Here is a 24,235-nt window from a genome sequence, read left to right as displayed (position 1 = left end):
ACTCCAATATTCTTGGACTTCCTTGGTGGCTCAGCTGGTAAAGAATCCGCTTGCAATGCAGGAGACCTGAGTTCAATCCCTGGGTTGGGAGAGAATTTCATGGACTATACAAATCCATGGGGTCACAAAGGTCGGACAGGACTGAGAGACTTTTAACAAATTTTCCAGTATATTGCAATGGACTGGTCCTAAACTCCTTTTCTTAAGTGTAAACTCAAGGGAGCACTTTCAAGCAAGCATCAATGGAAAAATATGGAACTTTGGATTTAAAACATACATTTTAGGAAAATCAAGAATCAGAGGAGGAAATTATTATTGGGAAAGCAATGGATAATATGTCCTTCTATGAAATTTTCTTCTCTCCCATTTACAGGAAGCTATGACTTTGAGGCCCAAGTACAGTCAGAAGTGAATATATAAATAAAGAAGCCCCATAAATAGTCTAGTCTATTTAGATCTTACAATGGTAAAATGAGTTTTCCAAAAACACATATGAGAACTTCAGCTCAGAGGACTTAGCCAGCATTCTTTCAACAAATAGTTATGAAAGTCATCCTCTAGAGTGGATAGATAAAAAGATGTCAGTAATGATAAATGCCATGAATACATAGAAAATGGCAGGCTTTACTTTTTTAAAACCAGGAGATATGGGTCTAGGACTGGGCCATATACTTATTAGGAAATACATCCTCATATGGTGATATATAGTGATACTCAAGCTGACATAAAGGAGGTAACTGACTCTTAAGCAGAAAACCAGGGGTTGAATAATAAAGTATTAGAAGAGTGAATCTTGAGGGAGAACAGAAAAGGTCCATTTACAGTGGAGCTGCTATAATCAGGGATTTGGAGGGCGCACAACATATCTGGGAGAAATTTTAGATGACCACAACTCGGCCCAGCTTTATTTCAGCTCCATACTGATCTCCTGAAAGCAAATTTTGGCAGATCTATCACAGACTTCTACACACCTGCTGTTATCCATGATCACCTATTTTTAACATGTTTTGATTTATTTGCTTATTTGTTAAATATAGCATTTTATACTTACCTCAATTAAACTTCATCTGGCAAGATGAAAAGCATGTAACTTCAGCTGATCAAATTCCTTTGATTCTGGTCCCATCATCCAAATTATCAGTGAAAATTCTTTTTTTTTTTTTCATATCCTAGGCAAATTTAGTAACATGAAATCTATCTTTTTTCTCCCTAATAGTTAATGCAATTTTGAATAGATCAAATTATATACATAGCCAGAAGATACATTTCCCTCAAAACTCACTTTCAGAGTGAAATGAAACTAATTATCAGAACACTAGTAAACTACTTCAAATTATTATGAATGTCATTCAACTCATTTTCCCTTGCTAATCACAAGAGGAGTATGGAAGACTTTTCCAAATGAGTTATTGAGTTCTGAATACGTTTTTGATGAGAAAATCCTGAAAACACTATTCACATTGACTCTATGATAGCTCCCACAGAACAGTGATTCTTTTTCTTTTAAATGTTCCAAAAACAATATATGTCCAAATACTTTTTAGCACTGGGACCAAGAGAATGGCCTATATTTTAATAAATCAAGAGTATATCAGCTCTTTCCTCCCCTGAATTTATCTTCCTCATTTTTCTAAGACTTAGTAAACTTGACTGGGTGATTTATCAGCCTCCTCTATAAAATTGCATCATAAAAACAAGGTGGAATTTATCTGATATTTATTTGAAGCAGTGAAAAGCTAACTTAAAAGCTTGCTTACTTGACTTGGGTCGTCATTTCCATAGTGACCTCACTAGTTTTGCCTTTTTCAGTCTGAAAATCACCTTGAAAGAAAATAGAAGGAAATGTAAAATGGATAAAACTAAAATATAAGAGGTTTAGCATTAACAAACAAAGACAGTAGATCATTGCAGATATGAAAATACAAACTGAGGTCATTTCAATTTCAAAATTATTCCAGAAGGACTGCCTATGCTCTGTACTATGCCATTCTGCACATAATGTAATAGACTGTGGGAAGCAAAGTGGCCGTGATCTACCAAGTTATGAGTAACAGTATATCTCAGTGCAAGAAAAAATGCCTAAAAAATGTCTGATAAGAGAGGTTCCCTATTTTGCTGGCAAAACAGGATTTGCAAAACAATTGCTTTCTTTACCTTTTGTGGGATAACAATTATTTAGTCACTAACTTGTATGTATTATGTCCTGAAAAAGACTTTGATTGATATCTAGATATCTATGATTATTAATGCACTAATAACATTCCGGTTAATGATCTCTTTCCGAATTCATTTGATGCATCTAAAAACTTACTTTCAAAGTAAGTTTGAAAATTTGTGTTTTGAATGCTCTCCAACTGAGCACAAGCATTTTTGAATATCCCATCTCTATGTTGGAAAATCACTTATATGTACACTAAAGCATGTGTTTCCCCCAGAGCTGTCCTTGCCCTGGACTTCTCACATAATTGTCGTTCTCTTTCCAACCATGCATCTCTTCCCTTGCAGTTCAGCAGATAACACAGGTTCACAGGGAAAGTAGAGTGGTGATGAAAAAAACTAGACCCTATAGTGCTACTTGAAACTCCACAGTCATGTGAAGATCAAAGTTCAAAACTGTCTTAGCCTACCTTTGATCTTCAAATAGGCACACTTAGGTTGTATCCTCATGGGGCTAGAGGATTGACTGTTTGGACTAAATTGGTGATTTTTGCACCGATTTTTGTAAAACTTAGTTGAGTCTCCGTGGACAGACAAGATTGGCTAGAATGACTGTTTTCACTTTTTAATGCTCTATAGACGTTGTCAGAAAGCATCAAAGTTTCACATGTTGAAACAGTTTTTTGTTGTTGTCACTTTTTTTGAAGACGGATTTTATTTACAATTACTGTAAAATTTCACCCTAATAAATCACATTTTAATAGGTGATTTTGACTTTCCTTAATTAAAAGAAAATAAATGTAACTCCTTATGAAAATTTACTTTGTGGTAAATAAACGTTAACTAATTTTTAAAAGATGTCTGCTTACCAAAATACTTTTAGGTTTACTTTTGCAAGTAAATGAAAGGGACAATATTAGTCAAGGTACTTTTTCCAAAAAAGATTTTGAATGGAGACATTGTTAGCTTCCTCATCCCCTTGTTAAAAAAGATCAAAGGATTTTTGGAGCTGAGAATAATACAACTCACATTTAAGATAAGTACTGGTCAGAGGTAGCTTGAAAACCATCTCCACAGTCTGGAAAACACTCTATCGTGCATGGACCCAAGGACAGTGATCTGCTTTCATCATACTGGCAGAAAACCACCATGAAGAGATTAAAGTATGACTATTAAAAAAAAAAGTTCTGCTTTTAACAGCATATTTTGTATTTTTTTATGTATCCATTTACAAATATATAAACTTTGGAGTAATGTGGTAATTTAATCCTCAAAGGAGATAAACACACCAACCCACATCATTTACAAAGTTCCTTATATCCATCACTAACTTTATATTCCTCCTCTAGAGGGAATTTAATCATCCATCTGACATCATTTAAAACCTAAAACTTTTTGTCATGTTAAACCTTTACTGTATATAATTTAGAAATTGCTGATAGATAAAAAGAAGAAAATTCTCCCATAAAATCCTAACTTTACCACCCGGAGATAAATAATGTTACTATTACAGTATAGTTTTTGAGAGATCTCTCTCATCAATTATATATGTATATTTTTAAAGAAAATTGTTTCCAACCTATAATTTTAAACAAAATATATCATGAATATTGTTCCATGTCAGATATTATTTTACAATTTTAATTGTGGGATTTTAATGTACTGTGTAAAGCAGCTTTGGAAATCAACCCTGAATATTCACTGAAAAGACTTGATGCTGAAGCTGAAACTCTAAAACTTTGGCCACCTGATGTGAATAACTGACTCATTGGAAAAGACCCTGATGCTGGGAAAGATTGAAGGCGGGAGGAGAAGGGGACGACAGAGGATGAGATGGTTGGATGGCATCACTGACTCAATGGACATGAGTTTGAGTAAACTCCAGGAGATAATGAAGGACAGGGAGGCCTGGCGTGCTGCGGTTCATGGGTCGCAAAGAGTCAGACTCAATTTCGTGGCTGAACAACAAGCAAGAAAGCAGCTTTAACGATCCATTTAACTTTGTTTAAACTTTTGAACACAACTTATTGTCTTTGAAGTAAATCCATAAGAAGATGTTACAGAGAAATGATAATAAATGAAGCAGTTATATTTTAATAAATACTGCTGTTTCTATTTATTCATCAACATATTATAGTGGTTGATTTAACAAATATTTAAAAAGATCAAACCTTACAAGCACTTAGGAAATTTACTTTTCATTATAACTGTATAATCCTCTTTTGATATAATGTGGTAAAGAGCTTAGAGAAATAAAACAAGCTTTGTAAGTGGAAAATAGCATGGTTAAATCAAAAAACACAGAAGAAAAGGGGGGGAAAATCATCCTGTTTTTATTTACTGCATCCATAGGAACTGAATCTGATATCCTCCCTAAAGTATATACATCTGCTTTAAATAGATTTTCTTGATTATAACACCATCTGATATCCTGAGAAACTCAAACAACTCTTCCATTCAAAGTTATCACACTTTTCATCCAAGAATCTCAGAGTTCAATGAAAGCACTCTCTTGCTTTTTCCCATGGGTTCTTCTAATCCTGCTGGGCAAGTCAGGAGACCTGTCAGCAATTATGACATCACTGATATTTTCTCCAGTTTTAGAAGTCGTAGGCTCACCTGGCTTACAGCTTCCAGCTATTCCTGCATTGTCTTCTTCAGCAGCTCCTTGGGAAGTTAACTGCATGGGCAGACTCTGATTCACTTCTCTCTGTATTCTTTTTCTCTCTCTGCTTCTCCTTCTGTTTCTGTCTTTCTGTCCATGCCTCTCTTCTCCGTTTTATTTGAATCCCAGGGGAAAAGGTCTTCTTTAGCGTTTCTAACCATTTACCGCTAAGTTCAACTTCTTTTAGACCCATGTAACACTCAAACTAGATGTCCTTACCAAAACTCAACTTCACTCATTATCTAGGTCTACACTTCTTTATTATGTATCTTTATAAAAACACAGAATGGAAAGAATGGCTTTATCAAGCCTCCTTTTTTTATATAACTAATTTTACTATTCACATTCTTTGGCCTGAATGCATGTATGACTTTGAACTCATTCTTTAATTTCAAATGGATAGAATTTAGGGATTAAATCTTGTTTACATTTTGGCATACATAAACTAAAGGACAGAAAAAAGCTGTGTTTAAAAAAATAAAATGTTTGTTCCCTTGTCACTATTATTTCACCCTTCATAACTACAATTACGTAAGACTTGTGTTCAGTCACTCAGGCATGTCGATTCTTTGTGGCCCCGTGGACTGTAGCATTATAGCCCGCCAGATTCCTCTGCCCATGAAATTTTCCAGGTAAGAACACTGCAGTAAGGTGCCATTTCCTTCCCCAGGGGATCTCCCTAACCCAGGAATCGAACCATGCCTCCTGCATTGACAGGTGGATTCTTTAACACTAGTGCCAACTGGGAAGCCCACAATGATGAAAACTTAATTTTACCATGATTCTGAATTCCTATAATACAAATTATTTCATAGGAAAATATATTATCATCTAGTCTAACTAGGCAAATACCAAATAAAATTTTCTATTTTCCACAAAGTGGAAACAAAAGGCTGCAGGTTTTCTAACAGCTATCTTTTGATCATAGTTCTTTATTTCTTCCAGGGACAACCAGCGTTCTCTGCAAGGGCACGTGGCCTTGGAGGCTCTCTAACTGTGGGTTTGATATAAGGTAAGATCAGTGCAAGATGTACACAGAAAAACTGAGACAGATTTGCAAGACAGAGAGGGGAGTCAGTTCCTTCTGCTAGATCATGTCATATCCAGGTCTCGGCTATTTGATCACAGTGTAACTTATCTGGATCACTCATCATATAATTCAGAGGCTGCTGCAGGGGTCTGGAATTTGGGCTCTGGAATCAAACTGGGCTCAATGGACTTACCAACCTCAGCAACTACGCCAGCTTGTCCACATCATCGAATCTCTCTGGGCTTTAGTTTCCGTTCTGCTCTACAGAAGAAGAATACTCATATTCAGTTCAGTTCACTCCAGTCACTCAGTCATGCCCGACTGTTTGCGACCCTATTGATGCTTTTGAACTGTGGTGTTGGAGAAGACTCTTGAGAGTCCCTTGGACTGCAAGGAGATCCAACCAGTCCATCCAAAAGAAGATCAGTCCTGGGTGTTCACTGGAAGGACTGATGCTGAAGCTGAAACTCCAATACTTTGGCCACCTCATGAGAGGAGCTGACTCACTGTAAAAGACCCTGATGCTGGGAAAGATTAAGGGCAGGAGGAGATGGGGACGGCAGAGGATGAGATGGCTGGATGGCATCACCGACACAATGGACATGAGTTTGTGTGGACTCTGGGAGTTGCTGATGGACAGGGAGGCCTGGCGTGCTGCACTTCATGGGGTCGCAAAGAGTTGAACACAACTGAGTGACTGAACTGAACTCAACTGGACTGCAGCACACCAGGCTTCCCTGTCCATCACCGACTCCCGGAGCTTGCTCAAACTCATCTCCATCGAGTCGGTGATGCCATCCAACCATCTCATCCTCTGTCATCCTCTTCTCCTCCCACCTTCAATCTTTCCCAGCAACAGGATCTTTTCAAATGAGTCAGCTCTTCACATCAGGTGGTCAAAGTACTGGAGTTTTAGCTTCAGCATCAGTCTTTCCAATGAATGTTCAGGACTGATTTCCTTTAGGATTGACGGGTTGGATCTCCTCGCAGTCTAAGGAACTCTCAAGAGTCTTCTCCAACACCCCAGTTCAAAAGCACCAATTCTTCGGCACTCAGCTTTCTTTATGGTCCAACTCTCATCCCTATTACTCATTTCTTAGAATTGTTCAAAGTAAAATCATTAAGTCTGTGAGAGATGACCACCAAGAAAAGCACTCAGTGAGTATCAGTATTACCTGCCAGTTCCAAGCAGAGGACATTTCTCCTGGGCATCTGAGTATGTAAACAGTAAGTACTAGAGCGTGGATGGTTTTTATTCACTTCCTTGTCTCAGCTGCCTCTACAGTGATCTAAATGCCATCATTTTGCTTTCTTCTGTTTTTTCTGTTGTAAAATTGAAACTTTGTCAAAACTCATAATACTATTCAACAGTATTTTGCTAACTGCTCATCTTGCTCAATTTGAATCTGTGTTTCCAAATGTCAGCAAATTGTATGCCTTTTCCCCCCACCCTGGTAAGTCTACTTTACTCAATATGGTTATACACAACATTATAAACTGAATTTATTTCATCTTTTCCTGCTGTATTATAGTAATACCTTATTTAGAGTTATGGTTCCCAGTTCTCACTGTGTATCAGAATCATCTGGAGAGATTATAAGAATACTTCTCCCTGACCAATTAGAGGGGGAGAGTCTGGAAGTTGTTACTTGTTTTCAACTCCACACTTAATCCAAATGCACTGCCAGAGTTGAGAACTGCTGATGAAGGGACAATTGAAAAGACTGCTTTTCCTTCCAAGGCATAATCAGGAAACTTTAACCATGGTTAATTATTCAACAGCTTTGAGTTTACCAAGATAGACCTTGGGATATGGAAGACTCAAGACAGTCTGAACAACTTTAAAATGAATCAATCCAAAAGAAAAACTCTTTAGGTTATTCTCCAATTATTAGACATTTTAAAAGATTAATGCAATGCTATATGTTTATTTCATCTCTGTGACAACTAAAGCAGAAGTAATAAGACAGTCCTTCAGTGCAATACCAAAACTCCCAGGTCACTCCTCTTTCGTGCTGTGCACTGCATTTGGAGCAGGCTCCAACCACGTCTGGTGCAACTGCATTGTGCCTGGATATGCCTGATGTACAAGTGCATATCATAAATAATGGGAAAAGGGCAAATTGACTTTATAGATAACATAATTACCGACTTTAGGATCAATTAAAGCAGTAAAGATGTTAAATTTACCTGATGCTCCCATTAATTTGGTACATGGTCCCAAACAACTAAATGCCACTGTACAAAAAGATTCAATTTACCATATGTTGCAATTCTACTGTAATTGCCATTGATCACTAAGTCACATTCTCTTTGTTGGATTATTAACAAGTGAAGTAACACTCTATTATTATCCATTTGCCACCAGTCATGTACAGTACAAGGTGAGAGGCAATGTTTATATATTGCTGAATAAAAACATCTAAGAAACGATTTACTCTGTTAACGGTGACTGCAAAGTACATTTTAAAATTGGCTCATTTATCTATTAATTTGTTTTCCTCACTAAGAATTCTTTATTCTTATTATTCCTATTTCTTTAACTTAATAGAAAATGAAGTGATATTTCTTCAAACTTTAAGCATCTATTCTCAGAATGGGTTTAAAAGATATCAGACACCTCCAATAAAAAAAAAAAAAAAAACACCATCATGTCACAGCAATAACAGAATGAAACAACTCATCTTCAAATAAGTGGTCCTCTACTCTTTCAAATATACAGAAACTGGTAATATGCAGCTAGGCCAGTTTAATGGACCTGCAACAATATTTGAAAGACATTCCCCCAGCCCCCATGTTTCTATAAAGCAGAAATCCTATATAAACCCTATTAGTTTAGGGTCAGTTAGTACATTTTACAAACCTTAAAACTGAAACTCAAGAAGCACTAATCCTCTATGTACTCTCGCCTAGATTTTCCTGCCAGGTTGCTGCCATCTGTATGAAGCCAGTTAGGAAGACTATCCATCATCTCTAGCTGAAGAAAGGGAAGCTTGCCACAAACAGTGTGTGCACGTGACCAGTGACACCTTTTGAGCAAGTTCACTCTTTATGTGCTCAGCTGAGAATTCTACAGCTTTCTGTTATTAGAGGTGAAAGAGTCCAAAGAGGCCTGCATCTGGCCAGCTGGCTTCCCTGAATCACCCTGTGAAGGCAACATCAGCTAGAAAAAAGAACCCCCAACTTAACCTCTGTTCTGTAGCCATTAAAAAGAGCCAGAGTTGGATTTTAAAAAGTAAAGAAGGAAAGAAATCTAGAAGGCTATTCAGCTAGCATCCAACAGGATGGGATCAGCGACTCCCATAGTCTGTACCTGCCTTTACCAGTACTGAAACTCAGTTTAGGCATTTCCCCCAAGGAATACTCAATGTCCCAATTCTTTTATTGCATGTATGTCCTCAGTTTTGTAAATCCTGCACTGTCTAGGCACGTGTGTGTGTGTGAGAGTCACTTAGTTCTGTCTGACTCTGTGACCCATGAACTGTAGCCCACCAGCCTCCTCTGTCCATGGAATTCTCCAGGCAAGAATAGTAGAATGGGATTGCTATAAGCACCTGTATTCTGACCTAAATAACTCCAACTCTTCCATCACTGCAACAAGTGCCCTTGTTCTGTGCATGTCCCCTTTCCATCTATTTCATACACCATAATCAGATTCAGAAAATCTGCATTCCAAATTCAATCATGCCATTTGACTGCTTAAAGATTTATGGCCACCGATTTGCCTTTAGTTAAAACCCAAAGGTATTATTAAGGTTTACAGATTTCTTGTCATGTCCAGTTTCTCTTACCTCTTCCCTACTTACCCTGTTTGATTAAGAGATGCAAACTTTTCCTTCCTCTCCATTCACAACATGTCCCTCTCTGGACTCTCATGAGAGTTACCCTTTCCCTTGCCCTGCCCCCTTTCATATCTGTAACTCCTAGTCATCATTCTCATTTTCTTACCTGGACTAAATATGGGAAATTATTTTCTCATGATTCATGTGGTTCTCCTTGCTCCCTCTGTGCAGGGCTTCTGCTCCACACAATCCCTATTGGAAGGCACATTCCTACCCTGATGCAATGATCAGTCAGTATATATTTGTCTTTATCGATAATTATAAACACTTAGAGGACTGATGCTGCAGCTGAAGCTTCAATACTTTGGCCACTTGTTGCAAAGAGCCAACTCGTTGGAAAAGACTCTAATACTGGGAAAGACCGAAGGCAAAAGGAGAAGGGGGCAGCGGAGGATGAGATGTTAGCATCATCAACTCAATGGCCACAAACCTGAGCAAACTCCAGGAGACAGTCAAAGAGGGGGGAGCCTGGTGAGCTGCAGCGCATGGAGTTGCTGAGAATCGGACACAGCTGAGCCACTGGACAACAACAGGGGCTGTGTTTCTCAGGAGAACACTGCCATGATGCACTGCAGCACATAAGTGCACAGTGGGCATTTAACAGAATTTTGCTGAAAACACAGAAGAAGGAATGAGCAACATGTATTTGATAAGTCAAAATGTATCAGTGGATCTTAAGTCCTATCATTTTTTAAGTTAATGCCATTTTATGAAATTGCAGCTCAAATTCTGTTCTTTAAAGCATCTGTATATAGTCTCAGGACAGATATTTCTATAATCAATAAAATATTTTTGTTCAAATGAATTGTTAAATATAAAATATATTTTACCAAAAGTATCACATTGAATATAATCTGCATTTTAATCTAATGCATACTTTTATTTTAAGCTAGCATAGAAAAATAACATAATTAATGGGTACACAATATACCAACATGTATAGATTACAAACATTATTTTGTATCTGTTATTAAAAGTTTAGGTCATTTATCATTCTGAACTATTAAAAAGTGTCTGGATATTTATTCCTTGCTTTATTAAGCAATAACTTAGAGATAATCTTAGCTTTTCTAGATAATGACATCATGTTTAGCTTCAATTATTGCACAAGGCTATGATACATTATGCTTTTAGTTAATAATTTTTTTAGCTTTATAAAATTTTTCTTACACTTTTTGATCAAAAATGTGTTCAAGTCTACTGTGACTTTTTTTTATGGTTTCTTTGACTCCACACATAGTATAAATCAGATCACTTCATGTTTCCCTGTGTGCCTGTCTACAATTTTTAATTCATTGCCTCTATATCACTGAAAGTTTAGAAGCCAGAACACTGGGCTTGCTAGAAATACATAGAAACATAAATGAATTATCTGATTGAAGTACTGGTATGACCCTCAAGCTTTTACTCAATACTCCGCACATATCAATACAGATATACACATATATATACATTACACACACTCTCAGGGCATTTGCATCAATTTTATACACTTTGAAGCATTGCATCTGAGTTTATTGGGAAAGTTTACAACGACCATTTAAATGTGCATTCATTATAATGCACGTTTAGAGCTACTGTACAGGCTACTATAAATGGCAATCCAGTAAATAAATAAATAAATAGCTATTTCAAGAGAATTGAGTAATTTCCCAAAGGTAAAGTTCTCGTTTTTGAAATGGTATGGATTACTTCATGACTGCTGCTGTCTAGTCCTCAAAACACATTTAACATTACTTTGAGTAGCATCTGAAAGTTATTAAAAAGTTAAGTTGTGTTAGATCAATTGAGCTATATTTAAGTCATTTAATGAATCAACTTGTCGGTAGAGAACCCTATGCTCTTGCTCAGTGGTGTCCGACTCTTTGTGACCCTACGAACTGCAGCCCGCCAGGCTCCTCCGTTCATGGGATTCTCCAGGCAAGAATAGTGGAGGGGGTGGCCATGTCCTACTCCAGGGGATCTTCTCAATCCAGGGACTGAACCAGCATCTCCTGCATTGGCAGGCAGATTCTTTACCACCTAGTCACCGGGGAAGCCCCATAGAAGTGTGTGTGTGTGTGTGTGTGTGGTGTGTGTGTGTTAGCCCCATAGAAGTGTGTGTGTGTGTGTGTGTGTGTGTGTGTGTGTGTGGTGTGTGTGTGTGTGTGTGTTAGCCCCATAGAAGTGTGTGTGTGTGTGGTGTGTGTGTGTGTGTGTGTGTGTTAGCCCCATAGAAGTGTGTGTGTGTGTGTGTGTGTGTGTGTGTGTGTGTGTGTGTTAGCCGCTCAGTCATGTCCGACTCTTTGCCACCCCATGGACAGTAGCTCGCCAGGTTCCTCTGTCCATGGGATTCTCCAGGCAAGAATACTGGAGTGGGTTGCCATGCCCTCCTCCAGGGGATCTTCCCAACCCAGGGATCAAAACCTGGCCTCCTGCATTGCAGGGGGATCCTTTACCTCTGAGCCACCAGAGAACTCTGAAGTTACAAATCAGGTATGAAATTTGCATCTATTTTTAACATCTCACATCCCTGAGCTTAGCTAATGACTAAAGAAAGAAATTTCAGGTGAGTTGTGTGTGTTGTGCAAGTATTAGGCACTCAGTAGTGCCCAAATTTTTGTGACCCCATGGACTATATCCTGGGCTCCTCTGTCCATGGGATTCTCCAGGCAAAACGACTGGAGTGAGTAGCCATTCCCTTTTCCAGGGAATCTTCCCGATCCAAGGATTGAACCCAGGTCTCTTGCACTGCAGGCAGATTTTTTACCTTCTGATCCACCAGGGAAGCCCTCACATGAATTATGCTTCTGAAAATTCTTAGCTAATCATAGTTCACAATAGCAAAAATTGTTTTATACCTGCCCAGCTAAGCTACAAATGAAGGAAGCAAATACTTCAATGGATGGGTAAACTGTGTCTCTTTAATAAATGTCCCCTGCAAGGAGTCATACAGCCTATGAAAATACTAGACTTTGTTTTCATAAAGATCTGAAATGAGGAACATCACCACATTGTCCTTAACTTCTATTATCACACGAATGTTTGCATTTAATTTTAGTCTAGGACACAGCAGACGAATGTTATACTATCAGATGCTTTCTGTGCCTTTGCTGCCCCCTTAAGACAAATAAACATAAATAAAAATCTAGAGAGAACCAAACGTTTCCTGAATTAGTTCCTTCAGAAATTTGTTATCATCTTTAAGTGAAGACACACACACACACGTTCCCCGCACAGAACAACCAGAACGAAGAGACTAATTGGTTAAAGATTATTAGACAATCAAATGTTTTGTCTGACTCTGCTCCATAATCAATGAAAATATTAATCCTGTTTAATGGTCTGAGAAAACCATGTACATTTTAAATTTTATAAAGTCTGAGATTGAGCACCTATGTTTGTCAGGATATTTTTACAATTTTTCTTGAAGTAGGTCATTGAGAAAAATAATACCTTGTCACTTTTTATGCCTTAATTATAAAACTGAACTCAAGACCTTAATTTTCAAGCCTTAGCCATCTAGATAAAAGTATATGGCTCATAGGTGGTTTTATAAGTATTACATATGGAAAGGAAACATCATATTTAAGGTGATGCATGAAGTAATAAATGCTAAGTTAAAAATAGAATAATGTAAATTCATAAATTTTGAAAGGGGATAGATTATAATTTGATGTTTGCTATTGGCTTTATTTCTAATAAAACAGACAGAATAAACCTGAATACAATTTATCCTTTAAACTAGGTTTTTTTCTGTAGAATGTGTTAATTTTGAATGAGAAATATTTGTTTTGTTTAAAAGAAACCAACACATTTTAGTAAATAAATAAGCATTGAGCAAAGCATTATATTCAACACTGAGTTGCTATAATCCATCCTTGCATTTATCAGAAGCATGAATCAGTTTTGAGGAGAGGCAATCTATAAACACTAGTAAGAGATACTAAATTTTCCAAACTCTGCGATTTATTATTATGCTGGTTAAAAACCAGAAACCACGTTAGTCTTATCTTTCCCTTTAAGATTTTAACCCATTGATTTAATAAGAGTATTCAATGACCCATCAATATTTTTTTAAATACTTTTCTGATTCACATGTATAGATTCAATGTTAATAAATTTGATAAATACTTATTAGAAATCTATAACTGTATGTTGAAGACTCAATGTTTTATAAATGCTTGCTTTATTTTTTATTGCAAGATTTAAGAAGAAAGGCTATTGCAACTCAAGCCTGCAAAATAATATCCTGTCATTTCTGTTGTTATCTAAATAATTCATCGGAAATAAATCATGACTCATATTTTTACTGAAGCAAAAACATCTTTAAAATGATTTCTTTATAATTCCATACTGAAAACAAATACAGTGGCCTACAAGAAAGTGTGTATGTGTGTGTATGTGTCTGTGTATGCACCTTGAGGAGTTAGTATACTGAGCAGGGCTGGAAAAAAGTCGTCTGGGAGTCCTCAGAGTAGAACACGTCATCATGAAGGAAGACCCTGTCATTCATCAGAGGGAGTGGAGGTGAAAGGTGTTAGGAGACCAGAACAAGCCTGATCCGTATTGGTGATAGCGGCTGATGGTGGGAGTAAACCCAACTTGAATTACATTTGTCCTAAGTCTTCTGACTTTTCAGCTCAATCCCTGTGGTGCAACCACTGTCTCCTGACTGCTGCCATTGCCTTTCTGTAATGTGCAGAAGATTAAAAACGCTGTCAGAGCTGGGCATGTCCAATAACCACAGGCAGCCTTTGACTGCAAGCAGAAAGCTGTATCAATTCCCCTTTGCTTCTCCATCAGCTATCAGAGAGCAATCAGATGCATCAGCAGGGAGCCTGGCCTCCCTGTGAATGCACTGACCAGTTCAAGCAGGACGCTCCCCAGAATGTCTTGCCAGGCTAGGATGTTCAGGATAGCCAGGAGGCTTTCTAGTTCTGTTCCTAAGTTGAAAGTCCTCAAAATGGTCTGTTAGTTCTTCCAATGGATGCCTTTGCCTTCTATAAACAAAATCTGACAATTCAATTGTGAAATCAATCTGTTCTCATGTAAAAAATAATATTCTGACCCATAACGATTCTCATGACTATTAAAATCTTTTTTCAGCTTTGTGGAATGTAAAGAGCATGGGAAGAGCATTATATATCATTATACCAATCTGATGTATAATAAAAGAAAGTTATCAGTGTTCTAATATCATGAAGAAAACATAGCACAGAAACGTCTCCTAACGGAAATACAAAATTTATTGAAAAAGTCTGAATTGACAGCCTCCAGAGTAGAAACTTTTTCTTGACCATGGTACTGGTGAGATGTTATGTTGTGGTAGCAACTGACCCTAAAATTTTTAGTGGAATTCAATAATACATAGTTCTGTTTTTCTCCCTCATGTTGCATATTTCTCATTGATCAGCTACATGTTCTCCACTCTGGAACCAAGAGCTTTAAAATCTTATCTATATCATTGTAAAACAAAAAATGATAAAAGGAACTGAAAACTCGTAAACTCCCTGTTCAGAAGTGGCAAATATCCTTTCTATATTGCCTATTTCACTGGCCTAAATAAGTCACATGGACAAAACTGATATCACTGGTGTGGCCAAGCATTATCCTTGCAGGGAAAGGCACTATAAATGATAACAAGGCCACCTGTTGACATCAACAGGGTGGGGAAGTGAAATTCTTTCACAGGAAGGACAGAAATATTTGAGGGGAATAATACAGTCCTCCAAAATCTTGAAGGTGTCAAGGTATCTAGGAAGTAAATCCTGATTAGTACACAGCAGGATAACATCCTAGACATGAAGATAGGCTTCAGTTCAGTTCAGTTCAGTCACTCAGTCGTGTCTAACTCTTTGCGACCCCATGGACTGTAGCATGCTATCAACTGTCCATCACCAACTCCCAGAGTTTACTCAAACTCATGACCATTGAGTCAGTGACGCCATCCAAGCATTTCATTATCTGTCATCCCCTTCTCCTCCTTCTTGCAATCCTTCCCAGCATCAGGATCTTTTCAAATGACTCAGTTATTTGCATCAAGTAGCCAAAGTATTAAGAGTTTCATCTTCAGCATTAGTCCTCCCAATGAATATTCAGGATTATTAGAATTGACTGGTTGGATCTCCTTGCAGTCAAAGGGACTCTCAAGAGTCTTCTCCAACACTATAGTTCAAAAGCATCAATTCTTTGGTGCTCAGCTTTCTTTATAGTCCAAATCTCACACCCATATAAGACTACTGGAAAAACCACAGCTTTGACTAAATGGATCTTTGTTGGAAGATAGGCTTAGATTTAGACTAATCTGGGCAATGAAACTCTTAATTTCATGTCACAACTGAAAGCTTGTGATCTTAGAAGTGAGTGATTTAGACAGTAAGTTGAAATTGGATGGCCCTTATGTATCTAGGGAGCAAGCTTGATATGGTAAGCTTGGAATTCCTCCCTTGTATAGATATATCACTTGTGCCTAATTTTTTCTATGTTGTCTTTAATGAAGTCCTTTGGAAGTTTCAGGTATCTCCTACTAAACAAAGTAGTTTTGAGTGGGCAGATGGGTAAAGGGTTAGCTGTGGTTCCAAGATAGTGTGCTTGTTAATGGCAGAGAAAGCAAATGAAATGACATCAAGAGAAGATAAAATCCAGAGTGACGGGGGTACTGCCACTTGCTCCTGTTACTTCCTCTCTGGAAATGCTCCCCCAGCTTAAGCATCTGAGAATGTGGGTTTTATTTCACTAGTAGAGGCAGCACGCCCCTGTGTGCCCTCAAAGATTAAAGCTGACTCTGTAAGCAAAGAGAGATAGGACGTAAGTTTAGTCAAAGCCTATTATGAGATACTTGCATTTTTAGAAATGTTTATAAATTCAATAAAATGCATTTATATATTGGCTTTACAAATAATTATTAAAAGTGATAGGATTCTCATAGCATCCTTAACATCTCATTTCTTTGTATGTAAAACAATGACTGGTAAGGCACAGAGTAGTATAATTTAACTGACCAAGGGTAAAGCAAATTCAAAGAGTGAAGTCCATTTTTGTGATTTCTTCCTTTTTCCAATTAGAAGTGAACTGAGGTTTCTATCGCTTCAAGGCTCAATGTTTCTAGACAATCTGATGATCATGTTTATCATGGCCAAATATTCCCAAATGTTAAGTGTTCAGAGAGCTCCCTGAGCACCGCTCTGCTCCACTCTTAGTGTCTCTCAGGTTCTAATCCTCTTCTGATCCAGCAGCGGAACAGGATGGAGCTCATGAAAATGAAACCTGGGAAGGTCTGCATATAACTCACACTGAGGAGTATAACTGAGCCGAGCTTTCCACACTGTTCTAATTGTATGCCATCAGTGTTCTTGCTGCCTGGCAAACTGGGAACTCTGAATTGAGGCTATTTTGCCAGAAAGATGGATATTTCTCAGATACACATATGATAAATTACTGTGTATGAGTAATTGGGAAGGACAACTATGTGACCTTTAGAACAAACATAGAAATTTTATATAGGTATGAATTGATCAAATTAGACTTTTAATGACAGAATATGCAAATTTTGTCAAACGCAATCAATAACACCTCAGAGTACTAACAATAAGAATGCTAAAATGTTAATTTCATTTTTGTACTTAAATGCTTTTGCTTATCACAACCTTGAGCTTGTGATTTTATTAAGAAATAAATGTCAAGAAATGACAAAAGTGTTATGATTTAAAATTTCATATTGATTTTTGAGTCAGATTTTCTTGGCATACAATGCTAATTGGTATTTCAGAGGGAAATATTATTGTTAAATTCATTTAGAAAAAAATACATTAAATGAATAATTTTGAAGAGTCTTTAGTTTTTTAATGCACACTATACTTTCCAAAATGAAGATACTGTATGCAGTGTTTCTCAAATTCCTCAAACCTTTTCCTCCAAGATCTTTTTCTACAGAACAATCTCCGGTAGACAGTATTCTCAGAAAATGCTGTGATAACACACACTTCACATTTGCATCAAAGGGTGGCCCTCTAAAGCCAAGTCTGGCTGCAGCTCAGCAAGTGGATTGACGGAGAGTCTTGAAAACCTCTTCCCAGAGGAGCCACGGTGTGTTGGATTGTTTTCAGAATATCAAGAAATCTGAACTTCAACCAGAAAGGATGGATTGGATATTAGATTCCATTCTGAGATAAAGAAAGGACTTTTAAGCTTCATCTTCCTAACCTGCCTGCTTATTTCTCTAAAGCAAATTTGACCTTTCAGATCCAAACTAAACTTGACCTAGTTTCTTGGTGCTTTTGGATGGAAATGACCAAGCAATAGCATCAATGGACAGTCATCCCTCTCTTCCTTATATTTCTTCTGCACCCATCTGAGGTCTACCCTACTTACTCATTTGGCTTATCATAAGTAAGCTTGTATTAGAAACATTTCACTGCAATTATATTCCCTGGGTTTACACAGTCTTAGAATCTTAGTTCCATCACTTAAGAGCTGGTGGTAGATAAATTAACCTAACATCAATTTCCTCATCTGTGAACTAGATAGGGTGATTTCCAACAGAAAAGATGAGATAGACAAACAAAAAATAGCCACAACAGTCCTTCTATAAATCGAGGTTAAAGAACATCTGTAGACATAATGATACATCCTAAAACACTCAGAAATAATAGGACAAAAAAGAAAGAAAACTCTTTTCAGAAATGTGGCTAACCAATAACATATTATTTAGGTGTTAAAAAGAGCAAGATATAGTCAGCAAAATAAAACCCAATTTGAAATGGCTTAAGTAAAAAAAAAAATTTTTTAAGTACTTTATGGCTAATTAAATCAAATATAGTTCATAAGTTCAGTCAATCAGTCATGTCTGACTCTGGGACCGCATGAACTGCAGCATGCCAGGCCTCCCTGTCCATCACCAACTCCTGGAGTTTACTCAAACTCATGCCCATTGAGTCGGTGATACCATCCAACAATCCCATCCGCTGTCATCCCCTTCTTCTCCTGGCCTCAATCTTTCCCAGCATCAGGGTCTTTTCAAATGAATCATTTCTTCGCACCAGATGGCCAAAGTATTGGAGTTTCAGCTTCAACATCAGTCCTTCCAATGAATACTCAGGGCTGATTTCCTTTAGGATTGACTGGCTGGATGGATCTCCTTGAAGTCCAAGGGACTCTGAGGAATCTTTTCCAACACCACAGCTCAAAAGCATCAATGCTTCTGTGCTCAGCTTTCTTTATAGTCCAACTCTCACATCTATACATGGCTACTGGAAAAACCATAGCCTTGAATAGACAGATCTTTGTTGGCAAAGTGATGTCTCTGCTTTTTAATATGCTGTCTAGATTGGTCATAACTTTTCTTCCAAGGAGCAAGGGTCTTTTAATTTCATGTCTTCAGTCACCATCTGCAGTGATTTTGGAGCCCAAAAAAATAAAGTCTGTCAATGTTTCCACTGTTTCCCCATCTATTTACCATGAAGTGATGGGACCAAATGCCATGATTTCAGTTTTCTGACAGTTAAGTTCTAAGCCAACTTTTTCACTCTCCTCTTTCACTTTCATCAAGAGGCTCTTTAGTTCTCCTTGTTTCCCGCCATAAGTGTGGTATCATCTGCATATCTGAGGTTATTGACATTTCTCCCGGCAATCTTGATTCCAGCTGTGCTTCATCCAACCCAGCATTTCTCATGATGGACTCTGCATGTAAGTTAAATAAGCAATGTGACAATATATAACCTTTATGTACTTCTTTCCCTATTTGAAACCAGTCTGTTGTTCCATATCCAGTTCTAACTGTTGCTTCCTGAAATCTGCATACAGATTTCTCAAGAGTCAGGTCAGGTGGTCTGTTTCCCCATCTCTTGAAGAATTTTCCTCAGTTTGTTGTGATCCACACAGTCAAAGGGTTTGGCATAGTCAATAAACCAGAGTTAGATAATTTTCTGGAACTTGCTTGCTTTTTTGTTGATCCAGCAGATGTTTGCAATTTAATTTCTGAGTCCTATACCTTTTCTAAATCCAGCTTGAATATCTGGGAGATCATGGTTCACGTACTATTGAAGCCTCACTTTGAGAATTTTGAGCATTACTTTGCTAGCGTGTGAGATGATTGTAATTGTGCAGTAGTTTGAGCATTTTTTGGTATTGCCTTTCTGAGGGGCTGGAATGAAAACCAACCTTTTCCAGTCCTTTCCAGACCTTTTCCTGTGGCCACTGGTGAGTTTTCCAAATTTGCTGGCATGTTGAGTGCAGCACTTTCACAGCATCATCTTTTAGGATTTGAAATAGCTCAACTGGAATTCTATCACCTCCACTAGCTTTGTTCATAGTCATGCTTCTAAGGCCCACTTGACTTCACATTCCAGGATGTCTGGCTCTAGGTGAGTGATCACATCATTATGATTATCTAGGTCGTGAAGATATTTTTTTGTATAGCTCTTCTGTGTATTCTTGCCACCTCTTCTTAATATCTTATGCTTCTGTTAGATCCATACCATTTCTGTCCTTTATTGAGCCCATCTTTGCATGAAATGTTCCCTTGGTATCTCTAATTTTCTTGAAGAGATCTCTAGTCTTTCTCATTCTATTGTTTTTCTCTATTTCTTTGCATTGATCACTGAGGAAGGCTTTCTTATCTCTCCTTGCTATTCTTTGGAACTCTGCATTCAAATGGGTATATCTTTCCTTTTCTCCTTTGCCTTTCACTTCTTTTCTCAGCTGTTTGTAAGGCCTCCTAAGACAACCATTTTGCCTTTTGGCATTTCTTTTTCTTGGGGATGGTCTTGATCCCTGCCTCCTGTACAATGTCACGAGCCTTCATCCATAGTTCTTCAGGCAATCTGTCTATCGGATCTAATACCTTGAATCTATTTGTCACTTCCACTGTATAATCATAAGGGACTTGATTTAGGTCATACCTGAATGGTCTAGTGGTTTCCTGACTTTCTTCAACAGCCTGTGGCTACTATATATTTTCCCAACTGCTTTTTTTTTTTTGATAATTCAAACATTGCAATTTGTCCTCAGAACATTTAATTCATATATTTTGCATGGTTAGATATTTTTCTATATCACTTTTATTGTGCTTAAAATTTTTAATTACCTTGCAGTTCTAAACTCAACTAGCAATGTGGAGGAAGCATAGAATTATGTGGTATTAAACAAACTCTATGTTAGTATAAAACTGTTACATGAATAAGTCTCAGATTACTAATTAATCTTTCAGTGGTATGTGGATAGTAATTCTGGAGAGCTTGGCTTCTCTATCAAAACATGTAGTGACATGGGCTTCTCAGGTGGCACAGTGGTAAAGAATCCACTTGACAATGCAAGAGACATTAAGAGACCCAGGTTTGATCCCTGGGTCAGGAAGACCCGCTGGAGAAGGGAATGGCTACCCAGTCCAGTATTCTTGCCTGGAAATTTCCATGGACAGAGGAGCCTAGTAGTCTATAGTCCATGGGGTCAAAAACAGCTGGACTTGACTGAGCACACACACAGAAGAACATGTAGTGATGTTAACTTTTGTTTTACTATTTCAAATAAATGTGATACAGAGGCAGATAAGAAAAATTAGAAATTAAAGAGATGCTTCACATCAGTGTGTGAGTGTATATATATGTGCATTAGTGTGATCAAAGCAATACATATAAAAGGTATTAGTGTATAATAATTATGTGAGAAAAAGTTCTATCAATATATTTTGAGTTAGAAATAACTTTTGTTGCTATTATTATTTTATATGCATAAATACCTGTTATATATTCAAAATTATAAAATATTTAAGCTACATATTCTATGCTGATATGTATTAAAATTTTAAATGAATTGCAGAAAATGTGGTCAGAGATATTCCTAACACAGGAATCCAAGATAATATAAAACAAATGGAATGAAATGTCCTCATTCATTCATTCATTCATGTGTTCACTCAATAAAGATTACTAAGCACCCTTTATACCAGCACTGATCATATACAACAAATTCTTTGGGAATGAGACATGGATAGTGCCAACTGTGAAACTGATTTGCTAGTGGGCTGTTACTTTTCAATGAGTGCCTGCTGTATGCTAAACTTTATGCTAAACCTGGAGACAGTGAATACTTTGAAGCAATTGACAATAAACAGACAATTTTTTTAGTATGAACAAATGACAAGAAAAAAGTCTGTGTAGAGTCCTCCTGGAACTCGTAAGAGAAGGACCTGAAGAACAGAATGATGAAATTATTTCCTGAATAAACTGAGTCATAAAGAATGGAAGCCCTCATATTACTGTGGGTAGGAATGCAAATTGGTTCAACCACTCTGGAAACACTATGGAGGTTTCTCAAAAACTACAAATAGAACTACCATATGATCCAGAAATTCCACTCTCAAATATATATCAAAAAAACTAATATATCAAAACACTAATTTGAAAAGATACATACACTCCAATGTTCATAGCAGCACTATTTAAAGTTGCCAAGATATGGAAGCAACCTAAGTATCCATCAACAGATGAATAAATGAAAAAGATGTGATATATACATACACACACACACACACGTATAGACATGCACACACACATATACACAATGGAATATTACTTAGTCATAAAAAGGAATGGAATTTTGCCATTTGAAACATTGATGGACCTGGAGGGTATTATGCTAAGTGAAATAAGTCAGACTGAGCAAGATAAATACTGCAATATATCACTTAAATGTGGAATCTAAAAAATACATAACAAACCAGTGAATATAACAGAAAGAAGCAGACTCAGAGACAGAGAACAAACTAGTGGTCACCAGTGAGGAGAGGAAAGTAGGGAAGGTAAATATAAGGGTAGGAGATGAACAGCTACAAAATAATATGTGCAAAATAAGCTACAAGGTTATATTGTACAACATGGGAATATAGCCAATATTTTATAACTATAAATTGAGTTTAATCTTTAAAAATTTTGAATCACTATATCATATACTTTTACTTATGTAATATTGTACATTATTTATACTTCAATTAAAAATGAATAAAAATTATCTAATATATGAAAAAGGATAAATTATTCAAGGTGCTAGGGAGATAACTGCTCAAGGAGAAAGAGCCAAATGTTAACTCACATTACTAGTTCAGTTCAGTTCAGTCTCTCAGTCGTGTCCGACTCTTTAGGACCCCATGAACTGCAGCACGCCAGGCCTCCCGGTCCATCACCAACTCCTGGAGTTTACCCAAACTCATGTCCATTGAGTTGGTGATGCCATCCAACCATCTCACCCTCTATCGTCCCCTTTTCCTCCCACCTTCAGTCTTTCCCAGCAACAGGGTATTTTCCAATGAGTCAGTTCTTCACATCAGGTGGCCAAAGTACTGGAGCTTCAGCTTCAGCATTAGTCCTTCCAATGAATATTCAGGACTGATTTCCTTTAGGATGGACTGGCTGGATCTCCTCGCAGTCCAAGGGACTCTCAAGAGTTTTCTCCAACACCACAGTTCAAAAGCATCAATTCTTCTGTACTCAACTTTCTATATAGTCCAACAATCACATCCATACATGACTACAGGAAAAACCATAGCTTTGACTAGATAGACCTTTGTTGGCGGTAATGTCTCTGCTTTTTAATGTGCTGTGCAGGCTGGTCATAACTTTTCTTCCAAGGAGCAAACGTCTTTTAATTTCATGGTTGCAGTCACCATCTGCAGTGATTCTGGAGCCCCAAAAAATAAAGTCTGCCACTGTTTCCACTGTTTCCCCATCTATTTACCATGAAGTGATGGGACCAAATGCCATGATCTTAGTTTTCTGAATATTGAGTTTTAAGCCAACTTTTACTAGGCAATCTTTAAATGTTTCATATAAGTGAGTCTTGAAATGCACAGAAGGGCACGGATTGATGCATGACTGATTCATGTAAGCAGGAATCAACCAAAAAGCCCCCAGCCACTCAAAGGGTTTTATTTTTCGGCTAAAGTAAGCCATTAAGATTGTTAAACTAAACAGCATTTATATCTATGAAAGACCTTGATCATGATGGCACAGAGCTCTAATTAAAAGTTGAGTAAAAACAAAGATATGGTTATATGTTAGAATGTATATAGGTGCTACATCACTGGGGTGGAAACTAAGTCATTAACTTGCAAATGGAAAGAAAAGGGAAAATATCAAGAAATATTCATAAATGTGAGTTGAATTATAGCGTTTGGAAAGTAGGGAATGGCTGTTTCTAGTTTTCTAATATGATCATTTCATTCCCTTGTTCTGCAATTAAAGAGCACAAAAGTGTCTTGCACATAGGAGCTAGGTTGGAAGTTCAGAAAATATGCATTATTTACAGGAGAGAACAAGGTTTACTAGTGACCCATTAGACTTGAAAGTTTTTTATGCCTTCTGACTCAATGTTATTTTGTTAGAAGTATTCATGGCATATTTTTTACTTTTTAAGTGTGATGATCAAAGGAGTGACTTTGATAAGTTAAATTCACAAAACAGCATTAAGCAATTTAATATATTTAATCAAATCTAAGTGACCTTGTCCAAGGTGTCTTTCCTTTCATTGATCTATTTAATTCTTAGTTATTTGCCTTGAAGTCATGTT

At 37.2% G+C, this 24,235-nt stretch overlaps 1 long non-coding RNA gene across 2 annotated transcripts in view; it reads right to left on the bottom strand.

Moving 5' to 3' along the window:
- Window positions 1-24,235, bottom strand: part of LOC110148376 (uncharacterized) — a 77,874-nt gene that overhangs the window by 12,269 nt on the left and 41,370 nt on the right. Inside the window, exons 1-5 of one of the 2 annotated variants that reach the window (XR_011485089.1) lie at window positions 10,125-10,301; window positions 7,028-7,175; window positions 6,046-6,113; window positions 1,758-1,821; window positions 1,052-1,169 (exon numbers count right to left, since the gene is read on the bottom strand). This is a non-coding gene — a long non-coding RNA (uncharacterized lncRNA). Of the gene's footprint in view, window positions 1-1,051; window positions 1,170-1,757; window positions 1,822-6,045; window positions 6,114-7,027; window positions 7,176-10,124; window positions 10,302-24,235 lie in introns of those variants that run through there. The other variant, XR_002317146.2, reaches the window with a different exon arrangement.

This window comes from Odocoileus virginianus, chromosome 3 (genome assembly GCF_023699985.2).
Source record: "Odocoileus virginianus isolate 20LAN1187 ecotype Illinois chromosome 3, Ovbor_1.2, whole genome shotgun sequence".
NCBI lineage: Eukaryota > Metazoa > Chordata > Mammalia > Artiodactyla > Cervidae > Odocoileus > Odocoileus virginianus.
Note: the sequence above shows the minus strand (reverse complement) of the source record. Positions and strands in the feature narration are given on the sequence as shown.